This window comes from Lepidochelys olivacea (assembly GCF_965140295.1).
Source record: "Lepidochelys olivacea isolate rLepOli2 genome assembly, chromosome: 1".
NCBI lineage: Eukaryota > Metazoa > Chordata > Testudines > Cheloniidae > Lepidochelys > Lepidochelys olivacea.
The window spans coordinates 105,433,934-105,459,705 of NC_140411.1; positions in this window are offsets into that span (position 1 = coordinate 105,433,934).

Consider the following 25,772-nt stretch of genomic DNA (forward strand, 5'->3'; position numbering starts at 1 on the left):
TCAATTCCTCTCTGCCAGAAGGGCAGGGAGACCCCTGTTCAAATCTTTTTTCTCCCACTGTGGAGAAATACTTAGACTCATTGGTCCAGAGAAACAAAAAGAGTCCAAATGACTCCGTAACCTGGTGTTTAAAGCACACACCTGAAAAGCGGGAGACCCTGCAGGTTCAGTCCCCTTGTTCCAGGGAATCTTTAATTAGTTACCCACAGGGGAACAGCTGAACAGGGAAAAATTGAGGGCACCCCACATCAGGATATCCTATTGCTCAGTGGTTAGATGACTCTTCTGTGTGCTGTGGGAGAGCCTTCTTTAAATCCTTTCTTCCATTCAGGCGGAGGGGTGAATTGAACTGGTGTCTCCCATACCCCAGATGAGTGCTCTAACCACTGGGATAAAAGTTGTTATGTGGGCAATGGCTCCTCCTACTTCTCCTCTGGCCATTTTGTGTGGAGTGAGATAGGCGCCTAACTCATGCTCACAAGAAACTTGGACACCTAAGCCACAAGACTCCAGGAGAAGGGTTCCTGGCTGTGGATTACAAGCACAAATAGGTGGTGCCCTGAATCCTGGATTTAGGCACCAATCTCCATGGGAGGGTTTAGAACCCACCTCTGTCATCAGCATCTCCCATGTCTAGTTTAGTTAGCTCCCTGCATAGCGAGGTGGCTTTGTGGATGGCATGCTTAGGCATCTATCTCTCCCCATTCATTGTATAGGGAGTCTAAGTGCCTAACTCAGACTTTATGGATCCCATTCTTGTTCCAGTGGTTTTTCTAGGCACCAGAAAGTTAGGCATTGTGACACTGAGTATTGCAATGCCTAAGTCCCTTTGTGCACATAGGCCAAAGTTATTAAATATCTTCTCCAATGTCATTACACAAGCTTGTGGGGGAGTTGAGAACTCAGATCATTCCCAGTCCTGTGGGACTAACATTAGGATGAAAAATAAATGTTAGTGGTTTTGCCTCACATTCTTGCATTATCAAGAAATTCAAGTTCAGAGAGTAGAACCTTTATAGCTCAGTGGTTTGAGCATTGATCTGCTAAACCCAGGGTTGTGATTTTAATCCCAGGGTTGTGAGGGGGCCATTTAGGGATTTGGGGGAAAAATTGGGGATTGGTCCTGCTTTGAGCAGGGGGTTGGACTAGATGATCTCCTGAGGTCCCTTCCAACCCTGATATTCTATGATAGGCAAAGTTAGCAAGCGTGTGTATACCTAAACTGGAAATTATGCCACTAGCAGTAGCATCCATGTTGCCTTACAAAATGTTTCAACCATATCAATTGCCCCAGTAAGAAAGTGTCCTAATCGGTGTAACTTTTGTGTCAGTATGGAGACAAAACTTCTGCTGATTTTTGCCTGTATGGGAGTGCAAGATAAAGCACTACACCATGTATAATTATGCATATACTAGAGATCAAAGAAGGTTGTATTAAATACATTTTTAGAAGCCAGTCTTTCAAATAATCTAGGAAATTACTAAGTCATGAGGAAACAGGATAAATCCTTATGAGAAAATAAGATGACGATAGCATACGGGGAAACTGAAACTGACGTCTTTGAATGAGACTTTTGATTTATATTTCACTTCTGTAGCTGCTAAAATTGCAAAATATTTGTACAAAAGATTTTTAGAAAAACTTTGAAGTTACTAACATGATATATCACCTCTCTTAGGATTTTGGAATATTTAAAAGATTAAGTAAAAGAAAAGAAGCTTGTGCCTTCTGAGATTATAAATACAGCCATTATCTAGATTGGTTTTATATGTGTTTATTTTAATTATGAAGCAAAGCAATTTACTTTGTGCTCATTAAATTATATTTTTATTTAGGTCTCAGTTCATGAAAGAATCCCATTCAGGACAGCATTTAAGCATGTGCTTAATTTTAAACATGCTGAAGTCAGTTCTTAAATTCTGTCCTGAAGTGGCATGGACTTAAACCCATGCTTATGTTCTTTCCTCAAGAGGGGACCCATTTGTTTGAAATAAAAAACTGTTCCATTTAGAAAGTACTTAAAATCGGATTTGAGTTTTAAGGTGTGTCCATCAACCCAGTCTGTTTGTTAGAATTCAATTTGTGCCCACAAATAGGCCACATGTGCTTTTATATTGATTTATTTTTCTATGATTCACATGATTTTTTATCAGGATATTATCCGTATTGTATTTTTAATTAAAACTTGGCTTATAGGGACCTATCCACATGAACACATGGGTGAAGTTATAGGGGATTTCTACTATGCTCCTGACTGGCTGGGCCTTCTTCAGTATGACCTGGACGTTCAGCTCATCTCATGAGCAGTCATTTCAGTTTCATTATCAAATGTAGAGGACTGTATTTCAGTTGAGCTCACTGATCTAACTGGAAAATCCAGGGAAATAGAATTTAGTCCATGTATCTGTCTGATTGGCAAACAATGGCTTACTGCATTTTATTACCTTCTTTCCTGGACTCATAGACTTTAAGGTCAGAAGGGACCATCATGATCATCTAGTGGTCTGACCTTGCGCACATTGTAGGCCCCAGAACCTCATCCATGCATTCCTATAATAGTCTCATAACCTCTGGCTGAAGTCCTCAAATCATGATTTAAAGACTTCAAGTTACAGAGAATCCACCATTTACACTAGTTTAAACCTGCAAGTGACCCATGCCCCACGCTGCAGAGGAAGGTGAAACCCCCGCAGGGTCTCAGCCAATGGTGAAATCCTGTCCCTTTTTTGGAATTATTATTATTTATGCAAGATAGTACCACAACATGAATTTAACCATGAATTCCTTTAGTAAATCTAAATACCAAATGGTGTTTATACAATTGCTCTAAACATGACTAAAAAGCCTAAATAATAAGCATAGTACTACATCCAAACAGTAACAAAACATTTATAAGCATTTGGTCAATATACTTACAAGCAGGCTAAACCCAGGGGTGCTCCGACTCATATTCGCCGGCTCCAAAGTGCTCAAGCAGGTATTAGCAATTAACCTTTTAAGAGTTTCCTTTTTTATATTCTTTAACAAACAAGTGATGTCATTGCTAATTACTGACTAGAGCTAAAAAACAATTTGAGACAGTTTATCCTTATTTCCAGTCTTAGTCCATAGATTCATAGATACTAAGGTGAGAAGGGACCATTATGATCATCTACTCTGACCTCCTGCACAACGCAGGCCACAGAATTTCACCCACCCACTCCTGCGAAAAACCTCTCACCTATGTCTGAGCTATTGAAGTCCTCAAATCGTGGTTTAAAGACTTGAAGGAGCAGAGAATCCTTCAGCAAGTGACCCGTGCCCCATGCTACAGAGGAAGGCGAAAAACCTCCATTTCCTCCAATCTGCCCTGGAGGAAAATTCCTTCCCGACCCCAGATATGGTGATCAGCTAAACCCTGAGCATATGGGCAAGATTCACCAGTCCAGATAAGATATACAACCTCCCTTTTCTTCAAGGCCTTTCCTCCCTATTTCTTCCCCTCCTTCTTGCTGACCAACAATTTTAATTTTTGCACCTGACTTTATGTAGACCTTAATTTTTGAGATAACACTGGTATGTGGGGGTAAAAAGGGCCATGTTGGCACGTTTTAAGACAGATTCTCTTTGTTTTATTTAAAACCAACTTCAGTCAGTCAGAGCCTATCGGCCAGAGGTCTTTTTTTTAATTTTTATATATTATTAAGAAACTTCTCCTTATTTCTCAAGGCAAATGCTTGTCTTTCTCAGCAGGCACGGGAGCATATATGTTGTCCCTGAGAAAGAACAAGTAGAATCCACCCTGTGACTCAAATCCTAGTTCCTTTCTCTATGTCAACATCCTGATGGATCCAACATAAGGGCATCCTCAATGGCATGAAGCTAAAATGCTGGTGCTTGTGTATTGCACGTGTGAGAGTGGCCATGACGTCTGCATCGGCAGTAGCAGCAGCAGCGTGCTGCACTATTCCAGGTAGGTTTTATAAATGACACAATGTCTGGTTTGATCAACTCCTCAGGATGTTCGTCATAAGCATCAATATGATGTATGCCTTGTATGATTGAGAATGTCACTATGTACACAAAGCTGGCCTTGGCATTTTGTAGTGCAATTTTTTTTCTGTCCACTCTATCCCCTAAACTTAACATATTCCTTTCCACTAGGACGACACTATTATGCAGAGGGCCAACCTTCTGATTTTATGATGGGTCAATGAGATGATTGTTTGGGACTGTCAAACTTATCTCACATATCTTATATAAAAATGTGTATCTTCAGAACTCCCTCAGCCTCCTTGGCTGCCTGGGAAATGAAACCTTCTGCTATCTTGGAATCTGGACAAAGTTGTCAACATATTATCATGTTGTTATTATTTTGATGCCTACAAAACACTTGTGAATGGCTGGGCAGCTGGTGTGCTGTGACTGGTGCTTTTTACACGAATCATAATCATCTAACTATTAACTTGTGCTCCCCACATCTGTTTCTTGTAGCCACCTGTTGTATCCCATCTTATATTTAGACTGTAAGCTCTTTGAAGCAGAGACTATCTCTTTGTTATATCCAACACAAGGGAGCCCTGATCCTTAGCTGAGGCCTCTGAATGATATCACAATACAAATAATAATCATAATTAATTAAAAAAAGAAAATAATTCAAGGGACAATTTAAGAAGGGGTGTCTGTTTTCTGGTGAATTCTAGGTTATTTTCTTTGCTATTTGGCCAATTATTTAACTATAGAATAGAAACAAAAATATTAATATTATAAGCATTCAACATAACCATTTCCATTAGTTTTGTCCAGAATGTACAAAGATCTAGGACAGGGGCAGGCAAACTACAGCCTGCAGGCCACATCAGGCCCAACAGCTGTTTTAAACCAGCCCTCGAGGTCCCACTGGGGGTCGGGGTCTGGACATGCCCTGCTTCGGCACTCCAGCCAGGGTGCAGGTCCAGGGGCCACTCCACATGTCTCCCAGAAGATGCGGCATAGCCCCTCTCCAGCTCCTACGTGCTCCAATGGCCCCGCTCCAATGGCGCCCTCTAGTGCTCCAATGGGAGCTGTAGGGGCGGTGCCTGAGGACGGGGCTGCGTGCAGAGCTGCCTGGCCATGCCTCCGTGTAGGAGCTGGAGAAGGGACATACTGCAGCTTCGGGGGGCCATTTGAGGTAAGCGCCGCCCTGAGCCTGCACCCCTGAGCCTCTCCCCATGCCCCAATCCCTTGCCCCAGCTCTGATCCCCCTCCTACCCTTCGAACCCCTGCACTTCTTCCCACATCCCAAACCCCTGTCCCAGCCCTGATCCCCCTCCCACCCTCCGAACCTCTCAATCCCAGCGCAGAGCACCCTCCTATACCCCAAACTCCTCATCCCCAGCCCCACCCCAGAGCCTGCACCCCCTAGCCATAGCCCTCAGCCCCCCTATCCTCCACCGCAGCCCAGAGTTTGGGCCCCTCCTGCATCCTGCATTCCTAATTTCTGGCCCCACCCCAGAGCAAGCAACCCCAACCAGAGCCTGCACCCCCTCCTGCACCCTAACCCCAATTTTGTGAGCATTCATGGCCCGCCATACAATTTCTAGTCCCAGATGTGGCCCTCAGGCTAAACAATTTGCCCACCAATCATCTAGGATATAAGGAATTACACTAAAATGAGACTGTAAATAAATACAATTAAATACAATAACCAAAGTTATTTTGCCATCTTATTTCTGTATCCCCTTTTTTCTCTATTACTCACTCACCCTTTCCTTTTTAACAACACTTTCTTTTCTCATTCTGGTGTTCTGTTCTCTTTTCATTTTCACTTTTCTCTGTGTGAACCAGGACATGGTCACTATGTGGAATTCAGTCTGTGCACTCCGGAATGAAAGTCTGAACAGCAGATGGTTTTTCAAAATAGAGGAGAAGGCGGCTGTATGACACACCCCAGCAGAACCTGCTTCAGTAAAGGAAAAAAACATTGACCACATACCCCTAGATGTCACTAATGACCCCACATGGGATATCATCAAACAATTACAACCCATACTTGACAGGGACCACAACCTGAAAGAAAACTTTCCTGAACCCCTTCTTCTGACCTTCATCATTAGAAGCAAGCTCCCCGCAGACCAGGACACACCAACTCAAAGCAGGACCAGATCTTGCCATAACAACAGATACATTTGCAGGCTTTGCATCTACACTGCTGCTATGTTCAATCTTCCCCATAACACACCTTTCAAGATGCATGGGTCCTAGACATGCCTGTCACAGCATGTGGTGTACCTCATCCAGTGCATCAAATGTCCCAACAACAACAACTGTGGATGACATGAAACAATCAGTATGCGCCAAATGAACTCACACCGAATAATTATAAAAGATAACTACACCAGATCACCTATAGGCAAACACTTCTCACAAAGCCATCACTCTATAACTTACCTCTTGGCTTCGGCCTAACAGGAAACCTGCATAACACCTTTAAAGACGAGCCTGGGAATTTAAATTCATAACTCTGCTGGACACTAAAAATTATGGTCTGGACAAAGACACTGAGTCTCTGTCTCATTACAGCAATTTGTAACCTACTAACATTTTTTTGTCCTATGACTTCAGAGATGTTAATTGCCTAATTTGTTTAAATTGGTTTCTTGCAAAATATGTTAACCCCTTATGCTTAACAATCTGTCCCACCTTGTATTTAGCTTGGATGCTCTGATTACCTTCTCCAGACCTGAGGAAGAGTTCTGTGAAGCTTGGAAACTTGTCTCTCCTTCCCACCAACTGAAGCTAGTCCAATAAAGATATTACCTCACCCGCCTAGCCTCACACAAGATCCAGACAGACTGAGCAGCATGGGGACAGGCTCAGAGGGACCTGTTGAAGAAGGAAACAAAGGGGATATAAAGGGAAGCAGAATTGGTGGACCATGGAACACAACAAAGAGTCGTGGGGCTTTCCTATATGGCAAATCCTGACCTTATGTTAACCGGAACATAGTGTGGGATCAGGGACACCTTGCAGACATTCGCAGTGAATGGGAGTCTTTCCATTGATTGCAATGAGATTTGGATAAGGCCCTTAGAGAAAGGTCCTCAGAGCTAGTTTAGCATGTTATGTCAAAGCAGCAAAAAGTGTTGGTCAGGAATACTGGCTACACAAGCTCAGTCCATGCCCTGAGGTAAGCAGCCAATTTTTCTGCTGGAAAAATTGAAAGTTATTTAAGAATAAACAAAAAAATCCTCCATGCACACTTAGTGAAGAAAAACACACTAACACTGTGTTAGTGACACCCATACATAGACCTACTAGAAGTAATCAGTGACTAGATGAGAATGGTGCTATTTTATACAATGTGTATGTCTGTTGTCTACCATGTAGTCTGCTTCTTAGATCTCTATTCAGCTACTTGCTAATGAATTGAACAAAGCCTACCAGAGATCTCAGCTCTGAATCACTGAGGCAATATGACAGATAAGTCTCCAGGATACTTATCAGAAAAATTCAGTTTAAAATCTTAAACCACTCTGATCCTTTATTTATTTTCCTTTATCTGTTTTTCCTTATTTATGTTTAGTTTTAAATTTCTTTCTTCAATATAGCTGAAAATGTATACAGCTGTGGCCATCTAAACAAAACCTACTGCCTTGATGAGGAAATTGTCTCGAATTCCTGTAAACACACCCTCCCCCTTGCAATCCATTTATGTTACCATTTCTATGTCCACTGCAGACATTCTAAATATAATTTTAGTGATTGTTTATATTATTTTAATATCCTAAAAAAAGCATAATTTTTAAAGTAAATAAAAAACATAATGCAAGTCTAAAGTCATAAAAATAATGCTTGTAAGCAAGAAGTAAATGAGAAAATATAGATTGCGTTATTTATATCATTAGAGCCCTAGTGACCTCAACTGAGAAGAGGGCCCTTCTGTGCTAGGTTCTGTACATATTCGTAGTAGAAGACAGTCTGTGCCCTGAAGAACTGACAGTCTATCAGGGCCTGTGATGTGGGTGGCCTGACCGAAAGATCAGAGCCCAGAGTAATGTTCATGGTCAGGAGTCAAGCCAAGGGTCACAGCTGGGGTTGGCATCAGAAGCCATGCCAAGGGTCAAACCAAAGTCAGAGCCAGAAGACACACTAAGGGTCAAATCCAGAGTCATTAATTAGAGCGAGGGCAAGGAAGCAGGAACCAGAAACACGTAATGGTAACTAGAACAAGGAGCAGTAAGCAGGCAAGGAGGCAGGAATTTGATCCCAGGGGTGCTGTCAGCAGTAAACCTAGCAACTAGTCGCTCACACAAGAGGTGGGATCCACCCAAGCCAGTTCATCTTTCAGTTCTTCACAAAGACATCACCAAAATTGAGGGAGGAGTGCAGTATCATTCTAGGTCTCTATGGCCAAACATCTGGACTGGGTGACATAAGAAATTTGCCAAAGCTCTTGTAAGCCTGTCTTTGACTTCCAGGCTTTGTGCAAATAGTAGTAAATGCTTGAAAGAATGAGTCTCAGTTGGTCAACACTGGATGGTCCTGCTCTAGAAAAGGGGAGGCCCATGCCACAGCAAGGCCTGATAAGCAGGCTCAGTGCTATCTCCATCTTAACATGATATGTGATGTACTCCAAGAGGGTCTAAGCAAGCTGTTAGGGCCTGTACTGTGGGTGGTCTGATTTAGTGATCAGAGTTCAGAGTAGAGTCATGGTTATTGTCAAGAGTCACTCCAAGGGTCAAAGATTGAGTCTGTAACTGGAGTTAGGACAAGGAAGCAGGAACCAGGGACAAGGTGTGGTAACAGGAACAAAGAGTGGGAATCAGACCCCTCTAAATCAGAAGGTGTGACCTCTGATGGTGGGGTATTAGCTGCAGTTCCCTTATATGACCTTGCTGGTCCTGGTCTTGATGGGCCTGGGTTTGAGAACTCTGGTGCCTGACGAAGTCTAAATCCAGCATTGCACAAAAATGTTGTACCAGTATAACTATCTTGGTTGGGGATGTAATTTTTTTTTTCAGTTATTCAGATACAATCCCTAGTGTGAATGCAGTTACTCTGGTATAGCTTATTCCTCTTCTCATAAAGGAATACACAATACTCATACAAGCACTTTTATACTGTTATAACTGCATCCACACATGGGGAGTTGTACTGCACTTGTTAACAATACCAATATAGTTAAAGTGGTACAACTTTTGTGTGTAGCAAGGCTTAAGTAAACAAGAGAGACAGTGTGGGATCAGTGAAGTGGTGTTATTCCCAATTTTCATAGAATCAGAGGACTGGAAGGGACCTCAAGAGGTCATCTAATCCCGTCCCCTGCACTCATGGCTGGACTAAGTATTATCTAGACCATCCATGATAGGTTTTTGTCCAACCTGCTCTTAAAAATCTCCAATGATGGAGATTCCAAAACCTCTGTAAGCAATTTATTCCAGTGCTTAACCACCCTGACAGTTAGGAAGTTTTTTCCTAGTGTCCATCCTAAACTTCCCTTGCTGCAATTTAAGCCTATTACTTCTTGTCCTATCCTCAGAGGTTAAGAAGACCCATTTTTCTCCCTCTTCCTTGTAGCAACCTTTTATGTACTTGAAAACTGTTCTCATATCCCCTCTCAGTCTTCTCTTTTCCAAACTAAACAAACACAACTTTTTTCAACCTTCCCTCATAGGTCATGTTTTCTAGACCTTTAATCATTTGTGCTGCTCTTCTCTAGACTTTCTCTAATTTGTCCGCATCTTTTCTGAAATGTGGCACCCAGAACTGGATGCCAGTTGAGGCTTAATCAGCATGGAGTAGAGTGGAAGAACTACTTCACGTGTCTTGCTTACAACACTCCTGCTAATACATCCTAGAATGATGTTCACTTTTTTTTGCAACAGTGTTACACTGTTGACTCATATTTAGCTTGTGGTCCACTATGGCCTTTAGATCATTTCTTCGGTTTGTCCAGATCATTTTGAATTTTATTCCTATCCTCCAAAGCACGTGCAACCCCTCCCAGCTTGGTATCATCCACAAACTTTAGAAGTGTACTCTGTATGCCATTATCTAAATCATTGCTGAAGATGTTGAACACAACCGGACCCAAAAATTATCCCTGTGGGACTCCACTCATTATGGCCTTCCAGCATGACTGAGAACTACTCTGTGAGAATGGTTTTCCAGCCAGTTATGCACCCACCTTATAGTAGCTCCATCTAGGTTGCATTTCCCTAGTTTGTTTATTACCTTATTATCTTCTAGATGTTTACAAATTGATAGCTTAATTATTTGATCCATTATCTTTCCTAGTACAGAAGTTAAGCTGATTGGTCTGTAATTCCCCGGGTTGTCCTTATTTCTCTTTTTATAGTTTGGCACTATATTTGTCCTTTTCCAGTCTTCTGGAATCTCTCCTGCCTTCCATGAATTTTCAAAGATAATTGCTAATGGCTCAGATATCTCCTCAGACAGTTTCTTGAGTATTCTAGGATGCATTTCATCAGGCTTTGGTGACTTGAAGACCGCTAACTTGTCTATGTAATTTTTAACTTGTTCTTTCCCTATTTTAGCCTCTGATCCTATCTCATTTTCACTGGCATTCACTATGTTAGACATCCAATCCCCACCAACCTTCTTGGTGAAAACTAAAACAAAGCAGTCATTAAGCACGTCTGCCATTTCCACATTTTCTGTTATTGTTATTCACATGGAAAATCAAGGCACAGAGAGATTAAGTGTTGTACTCAAAGTCGCACAGGAAGTTTGTGGTAGAGCAAAGTTCAGTGTCTGAGCTCCATTACCATACTTTCCACCATCATCTCCCCTGTAATAGTCTGCTGCAGTCTGTCTTACTATGTGTGCTAAATTTCAAAATGCTGAAAACCTCACTGCTACTACTGCACTGAGGTTATTGGATGGTAATTTACAATAGTCTTCTCTTTGAACATATCTGTCATTCCTGCTTGACTTTATCTAGAATAATAACAAAAGTACTATAAATATGGGCAAAACAAGGAGTTAATTTTACTTGAGGATTCTGTTTGCAATAACCAGCAGTTCTGGGTGCTTTCAGTATTTGGTGTCTGGGTCCTTCTTTCTTGTTTGTTTGGTCATTGGCTTTTTGTTTCTGGGATTTTTTGTTTGTTTGTTTTTGTTTTGTTTTTTTTGGTGGGCAGTTGCATAGTTTCAAACTTGAGTCAAGTTTTAAGTATCAACTTTTAATTTCTAAGATTTATTTTTTGTAAAGTGATTTGTCCATTTTGGCTATGTGGGACAGAGTTCACTCAAGGGCTGTGTTTATAGCTTATGGAACAAAGCATAATTTGAATTTGCAGTGAATGTCACTTGTTATCTGTTGGATCTCTTGAATTTGGATAATTTCAATAGGACAAGAGAGAGGTTTTTAAATTATTTTTGATGTGTTCATTTTATGGACCTTAGTTTCAATTATAAAGTTTGTTCCATGGCGCTAAGGGGTCCTGGCTGGGGGGGTGAATGGATATAGTAGTGAGCTTGAGGTTACTGTCTCCTAATTTTTCCTGGCTATTCACAGCTAAAGACCTTAGCTCCATGCAAATCTTGTTTTTGCTTATTCAGTCAAAGGGAAGGTGATGACAGGTGATGTTGTTTTTTAAACACACTACTCAAATCTACTGATTTGCTTAAGTGTCTGAGAGGTTTGACAGGGCCTGGGGAGATTGCTACACCACTTGCCTTCCCAGCAAATGGACAGCAATTATCAATATTATCAAATATTTGCTTAAAAAAAATCATGGATAGATTGAAGCTGAAATGTTTATTCTTCAGTGAGTAGATTGAGCTGTATCTCCATGTCTATGATTCATTTTGCAAGGTCATTTATTTAAGTTCATTAGATATGTCATAATTATCACATCTGTAGAAAAGAGATTAATGATAAAGTACAGAAAGATCCATATACACTTATATTATTAAATTACAATACTCTACACAGATCATATGATACTGGACTTAAGCTCAAAGTGCACAGAGATTTTCACTAAAAGAACTCATTAATTATTAAGGGAAAAAAACTTATAGTTGATATTCGAGTCTCATTGTTACAGTACTATGGATGGGCTGTGCTGGTGAGGAGCCAGACAGAATGACCACACAGGGCATCTCCAAATCTTTGGGGAGCAGGCATAGCCGATCCAGTGTCCTTAAACCTAGATGTGCTGATTGCTGTTCCAGCCCAGAGAGAATAAAAAATGGTAAAAAAGAGAACATTCTTATTACAAAGGAAATGAATCAAATTACAAAGCAGTGAACAAGGGCATTTAGTGGGCATGGAACAATGGCTAAAGTAACAAAGAGTAACACTGAAGTATTCAATGGAAGTGAACTTAGAGAGAATGTAACATTATTAACAAATTCACTCTATAACTCACAGGCTTTCCCCCACTACTCCTCCACAAATGCACATAAAGTCTGAGGCTTTTTTTTTTTTTTTAACAAAATGAAAACTGAGGAGGAAGTGCTTGGAGCACAAAGTATAAATCACCAGCCCTGTTCCAAGGTGTCCCTTTCACTATCAGACATACAATAAGTGAGGAACAAAGACATGTCAGTAATGGATGAAATACTCAGCTGTGCAAAGTTCAAGCCAAATGGCTGGGGATATTCAGAAGCTGGTTGAACATTAGATGGTGTCTTATCTTGGGCTTGGGCCCTGCTTCTGACAAACTGATCTGGAGACTCCTGTGCCCATGAGGGTGTCAGTGGAGATCCACACAATCACAAGGGTACACCTAACTGCATGAAGCTGCAGAATTGGGACTTTGGGGCCCAACCTTACACACACTAAGCAATATAACCCTAAATACACTAAGCCCTGGTCTACACTAGGAGTTGAGGTCGAACTTAGCAGCGTTAAATCGATTTAACCCTGCACCTGTCCACACGACGAAGCCCTTTTTTTTTTACTTAAAGGGCTCTTATAAGCGATTTCCTTACTCCACCCCTGACAAGGGGATTAGCGCTGAAATCGGCCTTGCTGGATCAAATTTGGGGTAGTGTGGATGCAATTTGATGGTATTGTCCTCCGGGAGCTATCCCAGAGTGCTCCATTGTGACCGCTGTGGACAGCACTCTCAACTCAGATGCACTGGCCAGGTAGACAGGAAAAGGCCCACGAACTTTTGAGTTTCATTTTCCTGTTTGGCCAGTGTGGCAAGCTGCAGGTGAGTGCAGAGCTCATCAGCAGAGGTGACCATGATGGAGTCCCAGAATCACAAAAGAGCTCCAGCATGGACCAAACGGGAGGTATGGGATCTGATCGCTGTATGGGGAGAGGAATCCATGCTATCAGAACTCCGTTCCAGTTTTCGAAATGCCAAAACATTTGTCAAAATCTCCCAGGGCATGAAGGACAGAGGCCATAACAGGGACCCAAAGCAGTGCCGAAACTTAAGGAGCTGAGGCAAGCCTACAAGAAAACCAGAGAGGCAAACGGCTGCTCCGGGACAGAGCCCCAAACATGCCACTTCTATGATGAGCTGCATACCATTTTAGGGGGTTCAGCCACCACTACCCCAGCCATGTTGTTTGACTCCTTCAATGGAGATGGAGGCAACACGGAAGCATGTTTTGGGGTCGAGGAAGATAGCTGACAGCAAGCAAGCAGAGAAACTGGTTTTCCCGACAGCCAGGAACGGTTTCTCACCCTGGACCTGGAGCCAGTACCCCCTGAACCCACCCAATGCCTCCCAGACCCACCAGGTGGATAAGGGACCTCTAGTGAGTGTACCTTTTAAAATACTATACATGGTTTAAAAGCAAGCATATTTAATGATTCATTTGCCCTGGCATTCGCAGCTCTCCTGGATGTACTCCCAAAGCCTTTGCAAAAGGTTTCTGTGGTGGGCAGCCTTATTCTGTCCACCATGGTAGGACACTTTACCACTCCAGGCCAGTAGCACTTACTCAGGAATCATTGTAGAACAAAGCATTGCAATGTATGTTTGCTGGCGTTCAAACAACATCTGTTCTTTATCTCTCTGTGTTATCCTCAGGAGAGTGATATCATTCATGGTCACCTGGTTGAAATAGGGTGCTTTTCTTAAGGGGACATTCAGAGGTGCCTTTTCCTGCTGGACTGTTTGCCTGTGGCTGAACAGAAATGTTCCCCGCTGTTTACCGCGGGGAGGCAGGAGGGGGGAGGGGCTAGCAACGCAGTGCGGGGAGGCAAAATGCGACCTTGGAATGAAAGCACATGTGCTATGTATGTAATGTTAACAGCAAGGTTTACTGTGAAAGCCTGTATCCATTGTTCTATAAAATGTGTCTTTTTAAATACCACTGTCCCTTTTTTTTTCTCCACCAGCTGCATGTGTTTCAAGGATCACAGGATCTTCTCCTTCCCAGAGGCTAGTGAAGATTAGAAGGCGAAAAAAACGCACACGCAATGAAATGTTCTCTGAGCTCATGCTATCCTCCCACACTGACAGAGCACAGATGAATGCATGGAGGCAGACAATGTCAGAGTGCAGGAAAGCACAACATGAATAGAAGGGGAGGTGGTGGGCTGAAGAGAGGGCTGAAGCTGAAAGGTGGCAGCAGCATGATGAGAGGAGGCAGGGTTCAATGCTGGGGCTGCTGGAGGATCAAACTAATATGCTCCAGCGTATGGTTAAGCTGCAGGAAAGGCAACAGGAGCACAGACTGCTGCTACAGCCCCTGTGTAACCAATCGCCCTCCTCCCCAACTTCCATAGCTCCCTCACCCAGATGCCTAAGAACGTGGTGGGGGGGCCTCCAGCCACCTAGCCACTCCACCCCAGAGGATTGCCCAAGCAACATAAGGCTGGCATTCAATAAGTTTTAAAGTTTTAAACTTTTAAAGCACTGTGTGGTCTTGTCCTTCCCTCCTCCACTACCCCTCCCAGTGCTTCTCTCCTCCACCATCCCTCCCAGGCTACCTTGGCAGTTATCCCCCTGTTTGTGTGATGAATTAATAAAGAATGCATGAATGTGAAGCAACAATGACTTTATTGCCTCTGCAAGTGGCGATCAAAGGGAGGAGGGGAGGGTGGTTAACTTACAGGGAAATAGAGTGAACCAAGGGGCGGGGGCTTTCATCAAGGAGAAACAAACAGAACTTTCACACCGTAGCCTGGCCAGTCATGAAACTGGTTTTCAAAGCTTCTCTGATGCGTACCGCGCCCTCCTGTGCTCTTCTAACTGCCCTGGTGTCTGGTTGCGTGTAACCAGCAGCCAGGCGATTTGCCTCAACCTCCCACCCCGCCATAAACATCTCCCAGTTACTCTCACAGATATTGTGGAGCGCACAGCAAGCAGTAATAACAGTGGGAATATTGGTTTCGCTGAGGTCTAACCGAGTCAGTAAACTGCGCCAGCGCGCCTTTAAACGTCCAAATGCACATTCTACCACCATTCTGCACTTGCTCAGCCTGTAGTTGAACAGCTCTTGACTACTGTCCAGGCTGCCTGTGTACGGCATCATGAGCCATGACATTAAGGGGTAGGCTGGGTCCCCAAGGATAACTATAGGTATTTCAACATCCCCAAAGGTGATTTTCTGGTCTGGGAATAAAGTCCCTTCCTGCAGCTTTTGAAACAGACCAGAGTTCCTGAAGATGCAAGCGTCATGTAGCTTTTCCGGCCATCCCACGTTGATGTTGGTGAAACATCCCTTGTGATCCACCAGAGCTTGCAGCACTATTGAAAAGTACCCCTTGCGGTTTATGTACTCGCCAGCTTGGTGCTCCAGTGCCAAGATAGGGATATGGGATCCATCTATGGCCCCACCACAGTTAGGGAATCCCATTGCAGGAAAGCCATCTACTATGACCTGCACATTTCCCAGTGTCACTACCCTTGATATCAGCAGATCTTTGATTGCGTTGGCTACTTGCATCACAGCAGCCCCCACAGTAGATTTGCCCACTCCAAATTGATCCCCGACTGATCGGTAGCGGTCTGGTGTTGCAAGCTTCCACAGGGCTATTGCCACTCACTTCTCAACTGTGAGGGCTGCTCTCCTCTTTGTATTCATGCGCTTCAGGGCAGGGGAAAGCAAGTCACAAAGTTCCATGAAAGTGCACTTATGCATGGAAAAGTTTTGCAGCCACTGGGAATCATCCCAGACCTGTACCACTATGTGGTCCCACCAGTCTGTGCTTGTTTCCCAGGCCCAGAATCTGTGTTCCACTGCATGAACCTGCCCCATTAGCACCATGATGCCCACATTGCCAGGGTCCATGTCTTCATCACTCTTGTCACCGTGCTGATGTCACCTACTCGCCCGGTTTCACTTTGACAGGTTCCGGTGCTGCATATACTGCTGGATAATGCATGTGGTGTTTAATGTGCTCCTAATTGCCAAAGTGATCTGAGCGGGCTCCGTGCTTGCCGTGGTATGGTGTCTGCACAGAAAAAAGGCACGGAACTATTGTCTGCCATTGCTCTGATGGAGGGAGGGGCGACTGACGACATGGTTTACAGGGTTGGCTTACAGGGAATTAAAATCAACAAAGGGGGTGGCTTTACATCAAGGAGAAACAAAAACAACTGTCACACAGAATGACCCCCTCAAGGATTGAACTCAAAACCCTGGATTTAGCAGGCCAATGCTTAATCCACTAAGCTATCCCTCCCTCTGGTATTTTAGGCAGGACTGAATCTGCATTAAAGTTTTCAAGGTGCCCCTGACAGACCTCACCAAAACGATTGTTCGCCGTTGATTTCACAAAGGGAGGGATGGAGGGGGGAGCAAATGAATACAAAACAAATCTGGTCTATTTCTTGTTTTGATCCACTCCATCTATCTTTTACATCTTTGGCTGGCAGCAGACGGTGCAGTCGGACTGCAAGCCATCCACATCTCCTGGCTGCTAGGCAGAAGATGGTACAATAGGACAGCCTGCAGGACTAAAGAGAATGACCTGGTTCAGTCACTCCTAATTTAGTCCCTTTGCCCAGGTCTGCCCAGGCGCTTCTGACCGACCTTACCAAGGCAGCCAGGAGCATCTTGGACACGATCAGGATGGTTTTCAGACCTATTGCACTGTCTGCTGCCACAAGGCAAAGGGTTGCTGCTGCTGTGTAGCAATGCAGTAGCATATCTGCCAGCACCCAGGAGACATAGGGTGACAGTGAGCTGAGCGGGCTCCGTGCTTGCTGTGGTATGGCGTCTGAACAGGTAACTCAGGAAAAAAGGCTCAAAACGATTGTCTGCCATTGCTTTCACAGAGGGAGGGAGGGAGGGAGGGCCTGACAACATGTACCCAGAACCACCAGCGACAATGTTTTTTGCCCCATCAGGCATTGAGATCTCAACCCAGAATTCCAATGGGCGGCGGAGACTGTGGGAACTGTGGGATAGCTACCCACAGTGCAACACTCCGGAAGTCAACGCTAGCCTCAGTACTGTGGAAGCACTCCACCAAGTTAATGCACTTAATGCACTTAGGGCATTTTGTGTGGGGCACACACAATTGACTATATAAAAATTCTCCTTCCCTTTATCCCTCACTGTCTTTTTTCCAGGTGCCCTCCCACAAGGAATCCCCAGTGCCCATGACTCCTTATAAGAAGGAGTCTGAGCACGTAGCTTAGTTTCCTACCAGACTTGACTGCAGTGAGATTCAGAAAAGGAGGCAGTTGTGGGAGTGAGATGAGAGAGGCAAGGAGAAACAGCAAGATGTCAACTTCCTTCTCACCCAATGTGGGGCAAAAAGGACAGTTTGTAGTCACAGGTGATGGCCACTGAAGATGTTGATGAAATGCAGCCAGGAGGCGGAAGGAATTAGAGAGAGAGAATATTGTATATCCCTCTCTCCCCAGACTGAAAACTGCCAGTGTTCCCTTCGTGAAATGATAACTATGATGCCTATTCTGGGTAGTAAACACTGTGCTTGATTATACATGTTTGCAGGCTCTAACCCTTATTTTGCAATCCTGTATCATTCAAATGAGCAATGAAGATAGCATAGTCAAACCCACCAGCTGTGTCCATCAGCCCTGGTTCAGTTATAGTGGCTTTTTTGGTACTGACATATAATTAGGATGGAAGACCCATAAATTACGTAGAATGTTTACCAAACTATATTGCTACATAGGGCTGGTGAAAGGGCTGGCTAGATGGTAGCAGGCTGTGGAAGCTGGAAGAGGAGATCTGAAGGTACTCATCTGAAAGCATGAGAGGAGGCAAATCCCCAAACATGGGATTTGGTTTTATCTGAGAAAGGACTGTCTGGTGAGTCCTGCAGAGCGGTGAAGATGGAAGACCTGTGAAGAAGACAAGTGAAGGAAAAACTCTGGGGTAATAAGTAACACTGGGGGCTTTAGAACCATTGTGGGCATGTGTACTTGTTTGGGGGCCCCAAGCTGGAGCTTCCAGAGAAAGAGAAGGAAGCCCAATCTTCATGCTCTTTAACAAAGAGGAAGACCAGAGCTGACCCTGTAGAAAGGGATTCATTGCCTTGCTTACACAGGGAGGACAAAGATCTGTTAACCCTGCACTAAGGGATGAAGAGCATGATTGTTTAGACTCTTTTTGTTTGCCCGTTTAACCTGGTTGTTTATTACCCTAGAAGGAACCTTACTTTGGGTTGATGGTCAAACTTCTGAGCTACCCTGACAGCAAGGGAAACTGTAGCTAAGTTGGAAGAAAATTGAGGCACATCTGCACCTGATGCTCCACTGGGGAGTAATGTTATTACATGTGTGTAAACAATTAGAATCTCTCCCCATTGAGAGGCTGGTGGAGGCATAGGGAGAAGACAGACAAGTAAACCCTTCCTCCACCCCCCAAAAAAAATCATGATGAGGAAGATAGGAGATTAAAGAAGGGGGAGCAGGAAGTGCTGCAGCTTTTTTCACTGCCACTAGAAATCATCTGACTGTGTTCTCATACTCATACTCTCCCCACTGACAGTAGGGAGGGCTTCCCCAGTATTTCTCTTATCTGCTGGGACAGCTCTTTAAAACACCACGGGGGAAGCGGGGGAAGGGGAAAATGTGGGAGCTGTGTCAGCTTAACTCCAATCCTACCTTTTTCCTCAAGACCAAGACCACTAGCTCTTCTTAGGGTCCCTGAGACATCTAGAAAGGGAAGTCTCCCCCACCCATCCCCAGAATCTGTCACCTGTCTGTATTGCATGTTTGATTCTGTTTGGGGAGGGCTTAGGTGTCTGCTCATCTGCTATATATGGAAGTGTTGTTGCACTTTTGTAGCTATAGTAATGGTTGGATATAAGACAACACTCCCACTCTCTGCAGCAGAAGCGGAGTGCTGTTGGAACAGCAAGGGCTGTTCAAAGACTAAAATAATGATACAATTCTTTAATATATGTAGTGCCTGTCAAACAGACAAATTCTTAAGTGATTTATAAACTTTTACTAACTGACGGGGACATGTTGTCAGTATCAGTCAAATTATTTAGTATGTATCATCACTGGCAATATAAAGTAAGTGATAGTGAATGGTCATGTTGTATGTATCTGGGATACTGAGAACCTTATCAGGGTCAGTTTTGGGCAGACTTGGTCCCAAATAAATCCAAATCCTATGGGGAAAAGTGCAATATAATAAAGGTACAGCTATGAAGCTCAATCTCTCCTTTCCCTAAATTCACTATTCGCTGATGATTTTCTCTATATTCAGTGACGTTTTTCTTATTGAGAACCCTGAATTTACATTATGCAGGACCTAAAATAAAATCACATTGTTAAAATGTCTAGGATGATTTTTGGAAAATTGGAAAGGGTTCAGAAAGGGAATATCAGGTAGGAAGGAGGTGATATTACCTCTGCGTATGACATTAGTGGGACCATAACATGTCAAGTCTTGGTATCTACACTTGAAAAACAATGTTCAAAATGTAGAAAGGATTTGGAAAAAATACTAGAAGAAGGTTTCTAGGTTGCAAAAACTTGCTTAATATTGAAATACTAAAGAAACTCAATCTATTTAGTGTATCCAATACAAGGTTGAGGAGATTTTGTAACAATCTAGAAGAGCCTATATTTCTTTAACTTGCTGGCAAGAATACTGTGGGATACCATGCCAAAAGCTTTGCTAAAGGCAAGGAACAACACGTCCACTGCTTTCCCCTCATCCACAGAGCCAGTTATCTCGTCATAGAAGGCAGTTAGATTAGTCAGGCATGACTTGCCCTTGGTGAATCCATGCTGACTTTCCTCTCCTCTAAGTGCTTCAGAACTGATTCCTTGAGGACCTGCTCCATGATTTTTCCAGGGACTGAGGTGAGGCTGACTTGCCTGTAGTTCCCAGGATCCTCGTTCTTCCCTTTTTTTAAAGATGGGCACTATATTAGTCTTTTTCCAGTCGTCCGTGACTTCTCTGGATCGCCATGAGTTTTCAAAGCTAATGGCCAATGGCACTGCAATCACATCCACCAACTCCTTTAGCACTCTTAGATGCAGCACATCTGGCCCCATGGACTTGTGCTTGTCCAGCTTTTCTAAATAGTCCTGAACCACTTCTTTCTCCATAGAGGGCTGGTCACCTCCTCCCCATGCTGTGCTGCCCAGTCTGGGAGCTGACTTTGTGAAGACAGAGGCAAAAACAGCATTGACTACATTAGCTTTTTCCACATCCTCCATCACTAGGTTGCCTCCCTCATTCAGTAAGGGGCCCACACTTTCCTTGACTTTCTTCTTGTTGCTGAAGAAACCCTTCTTGTTACTCTTAACATCTCTTGCTAGCTGCAACTCCAGGTGTGATTTGGCCTTCCTGATTTCACTCCTGCATGCCTGAGCAATATTTTTATACTCTTTCCTGGTCATTTGTCCAATCTTCCACTTCTTGTAAGCTTCTTTTTTGTGTTTAAGTTCAGCAAAGATTTCACTGTTAAGCCAAGCTGGTCGCCTGATATATTTACTATTCTTTCTACATTTTGGGATGGTTTGTCTCTGTAACCTCAATTAGGATTCTTTAAAATACAACCAGCTCTCCTGGACTCCTTTCCCCCTCATGTTATTATCCCAGGGGATCCTGCCCATCAGTTCCCTGAGGGAGTCAAAGTCTGCTTTTCTGAAGTCCAGGGTCTGTATTCTGCTGCTCTCCTTTCTTCCCTGTGTCAGGATCCTGAACTCGATCATCTCACGGTCACTTCCTCCCAGGTTCCCATCCACTTTAGCTTCCCCTACTAATTCTTCCCAGTTTGTGAGCAGCAGATCAAGAAGAGCTTTGCCCCTAGTTGGTTCCTCCAGCACTTGCACCAGGAAATTGTCCCCTACACTTTCCAAAAACTTCCTGGATTGTCTGTGCAGCGCTGTATTGCTCTCCCAGCAGATATCAGGGTGATTGAAGTCTCCCATGAGAACCAGGGCCTGTGAATTAGTAACTTCTGTGAGTTGCCCGAAGAAAGCCTCGTCCACCTCATCCCCCTGGTCCGGTGGTCTATAGCAGGCTCCCACCATGACATCACCCTTGTTGCTCACACTTCTAAACTTAATCCAGAGACTCTCAGGTTTTTCTGCAGTTTCATACTTGAGCTCTGAGCAGTCATACTGCTCCCTTACATACAGTGCAACTCCCCCACCTTTTCTGCCCTGCCTGTCCTTCCTGAACAGTTTATATCCCTCCATGACAGTACTCCAGTCATGTGAGTTATTCCGCCAAGTCTCTGTTATTCCAATCACATCATAATTGCTTGACTGTGCCAGGACTTCCAGTTTTCCCTGCTTGTTTCCCAGGCTTCTTGGATTTGTGTATAGGCACTTAAGATAACTCGCTGATCGTCCCGCTTTCTCAGTATGAGGCAGGAGCCCTGCCCTCTCGCACGCTCCTGCTCGTGCTTCCTCCCGGTATCCCACTTCCCCACTTACCTCAGGGCTTTGGTCTCCTTCCCTGGTGAACCTAGTTTAAAGCCCTCCTCACTAGATTAGCCAGCCTGCTTGCGAAGATGCTCTTCCCTCTCTTCGTTAGGTGGAGCCCGTCTCTGCCTAGCACTCCTCCTTCTTGGAACACCATCCCATGGTCAAAGAATCCAAAGCCTTCTCTCTGACACCACCTGCATAGCCATTCGTTGACTTCTATGATTCAATGGTCTCTACCCAGGCCTTTTCCTTCCACGGGGAGGATGGACGAGAAGACCACTTGCAACTCAAACTCCTTTATCCTTCTTCCAAGAGCCACGTAGTCTGCAGTGATCTGCTCAAGGTCATTCTTGGCAGTATCATTGGTGCCCACGTGGAGAAGCAGGAAGGGGTAGCGATCCGAGGGCTTGATGAGTCTCGGCAGTCTCTCCGTCACATTGTGAATCCTAGCTCCTGGCAAGCAGCAGACTTCTTGGTTTTCCCGGTCGGGGTGGCAGATTGATGACTCAGTCCCCCTGAGGAGAGAGTCCCCGACCACCACCACCCTCCTCCTTCTCTTGGGAGCGGTGGTCGTAGGACCCCCAACCCTAGGACAATGAATCTCATGCCTTCCAATTGGCGGAGTCTCCTTCTGTTCTTTTCCCTCAGATGTATCATCTAGTCCACTCTCTGCATTAGTACCTGTGGAGAGAACATGAAAACAGTTACTTACCTGTATCTGCATTGCTGCTACATGGATGCTCCCCTTTCTCCTTCTGGAGGTCACATGCTGCCAAATTTCTTCACCGTCCTCCTGTCCCCGCAGTGCAGCCTGCTCTGAATCTTCAGAACATTGTGTCTGTAGAAGCATATCCTGACGTCTGTTCAGGAAATCTTCAGTTTCTCTTATGCATTAAAAGGATGACTTAAGGTAAAGAACTATAAATAGGAAAACAAAACAAATACGCAACCGCTTTGACCTTATAAATGGTATGAGTATTTACTGTATTATACAGTAAGTGACATCATATTCCATGAGATGAATATTAGAAAATTTGGAAAACTGAATTTCTTAGATTATGATTAATGTACTGCCCATGCCCCTTCTGAATGGTCTTTAGCATCACATTTCCTTTTTTTTTGTTAAAGATCAGCCCCGGGAGCTTGAAATAACTTGAAATATACTGAGTACCTCTGAATATTCATCGCATTAATTTTGCATGACTGTGCTCACCTAGATATTTTGGCAGTTTTCATTTTCAAGTAGTGTATTTATAGTTGGTATCTGTATTATAAATATGCAAGTAGCAAAAGGGGTAATGTGTAGCAGATTTTTACCAGATTATTTTGTATACTCCTTTGAAGTAGAGATATATATTTAGAGTTTAGTTTCCTATCAAGCATGAAGAGAGAATAAATAAAATAAAGACAGTTATTACTATGAAGTCTCTACAATCTTGACTTGTCTCGTTCAGAGACTCATACAGAACCTGCCAAATATGATGCTGCTTCCCAGCTGAGTTTTCACTTGAATAACACTGACGGGGTACAAGAAAGGAGCTGAGTATTTTTGGTTTCCACGGACTTGCTGATTCCTGTGGATGAATGAGGATTTCAAATATGTAATAAGATACATGGCACAGAATATTTAACCTTAAACAATACTCAAAATATCAGAATTAAGAAGAAATATAGATAACTTCTGTCAATGCACAGATGTTCTCACAGTGTTCTCCAGACTTAATAAAAAAGTGAGTTTCATCTACTAATGAAAATTGAAAACTTAATAAAACCAGGCTATATAAAGAAGAAAATCTGAAGTGTAATATATTCTCTACTCTATGTGACACTCAGGATGTTTTTGCTTTGACTTGAAGGTAGGCTGAAAATTAAGCTTCTGCCTTCTTTATTGAAAAGTCCTGAGGAAAATTAGTTCTTTTTTACTTCACGGTTCTTTTCTGCTTCACACTTCTTAGACATGTGTGACTGTTCACTTGGTTGGCTTATTAGTACGTGGCAGAATGAATGTATATCTTTGGCATAAGCCACTGACAAAGTTCAGAGTTCCTATGTGAGACTTTCTGCTAGTCATTCATTATGCTTTCCATGTCACTATTCCAAATTTTTTATTTTAGCTGTGCGGATAATTTCTTTACCTTAAGCTTTGCCTTTAGTCCAGTTCTGAAGTCTTTACTCAAGCAAAATTCCTACAAAACCTGCAGAGTTGATTTATGCCAGTAGTGTATTGGGCCCAATGAGTTTCACCTGAATAAGAATATCACAATTTGAACACAATGGTTGTTATGCTGTTGATTGACTATTCTATTTTAGTTTACGGTAAAATTGAACAAACTTTTTAAAAACATGTTGTTGAATTTGTATTTTGCCTATTTGAGGCTTAACATCTATAATCACTTATTGATACAGAACTTCTTAGCAATAGATAAACCCTCCTGTATATGTTGCAAGCTGATCATTGAGATGGCTGTAGCTGCCTGCCTATGCTATCTCTATATATGCCTATATTTAAAATTAATATGTTCATGTCTCTCTGAAATAATAAGTTTGTTGTAGTAAAAATCCAGACAATAGGGTGTGCCAATCTAAATCTATAGGTGCCCAGTTAAAAGAATAAAAAAGACTAAATTTATTATATACCTGTCTTTATTATTTCAAAAATATGTGATAACGTTACTTATGTAGTCAAATATATAATCTATTATTTTCTAAGATTAAAAGCTGCTATTGTAAGAAACACATCCTATAATAAGAATAGATTATGGAAATAAAAACTAACATCATATACTTTGTGGGGGAAAAGTTATAAATTACAATGTCTTGATTAGTTAAGTCAGAACCAAATATGAGCATAGGTAGAGTGTTGGGAATGTAATAAAGTGCTCTGAAATGGGCAATCCCTGCAGTCATAGGGAATCTATATATCAAACAGAGCTCTACCATGCTGCTGTGGATTTACAGAAAGTTTGTTGGCAGCTGGAACTGGTCAAAAATTCCAAACCCTTTGATCAAAATATTTATTAAAATACATTTTTTCCCAATGAAAAACAAAACAAAATGAGAATATTTTGACCAGCTCTCGTTAGCCAATGTGCTGGTCAGGTAATGCTAGGAAAGAAACACTTTATGTAGGTCTGTTCCAGGTACTTGTGAATGACCAGTCCACTGGGACAGTGCTCTGTATGGAATGGAAAGTTCCTGTGTGATGGCTTGTATCTAGTGACTGGAAGGTGCAAACACATGCATGTTGAGTTACATAGGCTTGAATTTTCATCCTGCCTACAACTGCAACTTTTGACAGCTGCAAAATTGCAGGAACAGTTATTTGTGGGCTCAGTTTAGATGACGTGTACATTTTATGTACATGATAGTGCAAGCAAATAAGATATTAGGACAATCAAATGACAGTAACAGCAAATACAAATAATTACACCCATTCTTTGGAGTTTAAAAATAAATAAATAAAAGCCTAGCCTCTGAAAAACCCATAGAATACTTCCTGTTTCTTGAAGCAATGGACACAAATGTATGCTAACAATAAGGCTCAAACATCCCCAAGTGCCTCACATGCTCTGTCAGTTACCATTGGTAGAATCACGTACTCCACAAATGGATATGATAAACTATTGTTGGTAAAAAAGTGGGGAAAGCTTCCATAGGTAAGAATTTGGCTCAGAGATTGCTAACCTAGGTATATGTAGTAGTCTGAGGTTAGATCATCTATCTTAAATATGTAGCTTGCTTATTGTGTCTATTTTGCTGCAGTCTGATGTTGTCATTCCTGGACTCATGAATCCTGAAATTATTACATACACACAAAAATAATTTCTATAACTTCTTTTTCCTTAGGGTCTCAAGGAGCTTTAAAAACATTACTTGTAGGTAAGTAATGGAACTCTCCCTGACAACTGTAAAAAGAAGAAGTTAAGGAAAGAATTGGTTTTGAAGCTAATCCTGAAGCACCTCCATGCATGGAACTCCCACTGAATGTAATGCAAGAT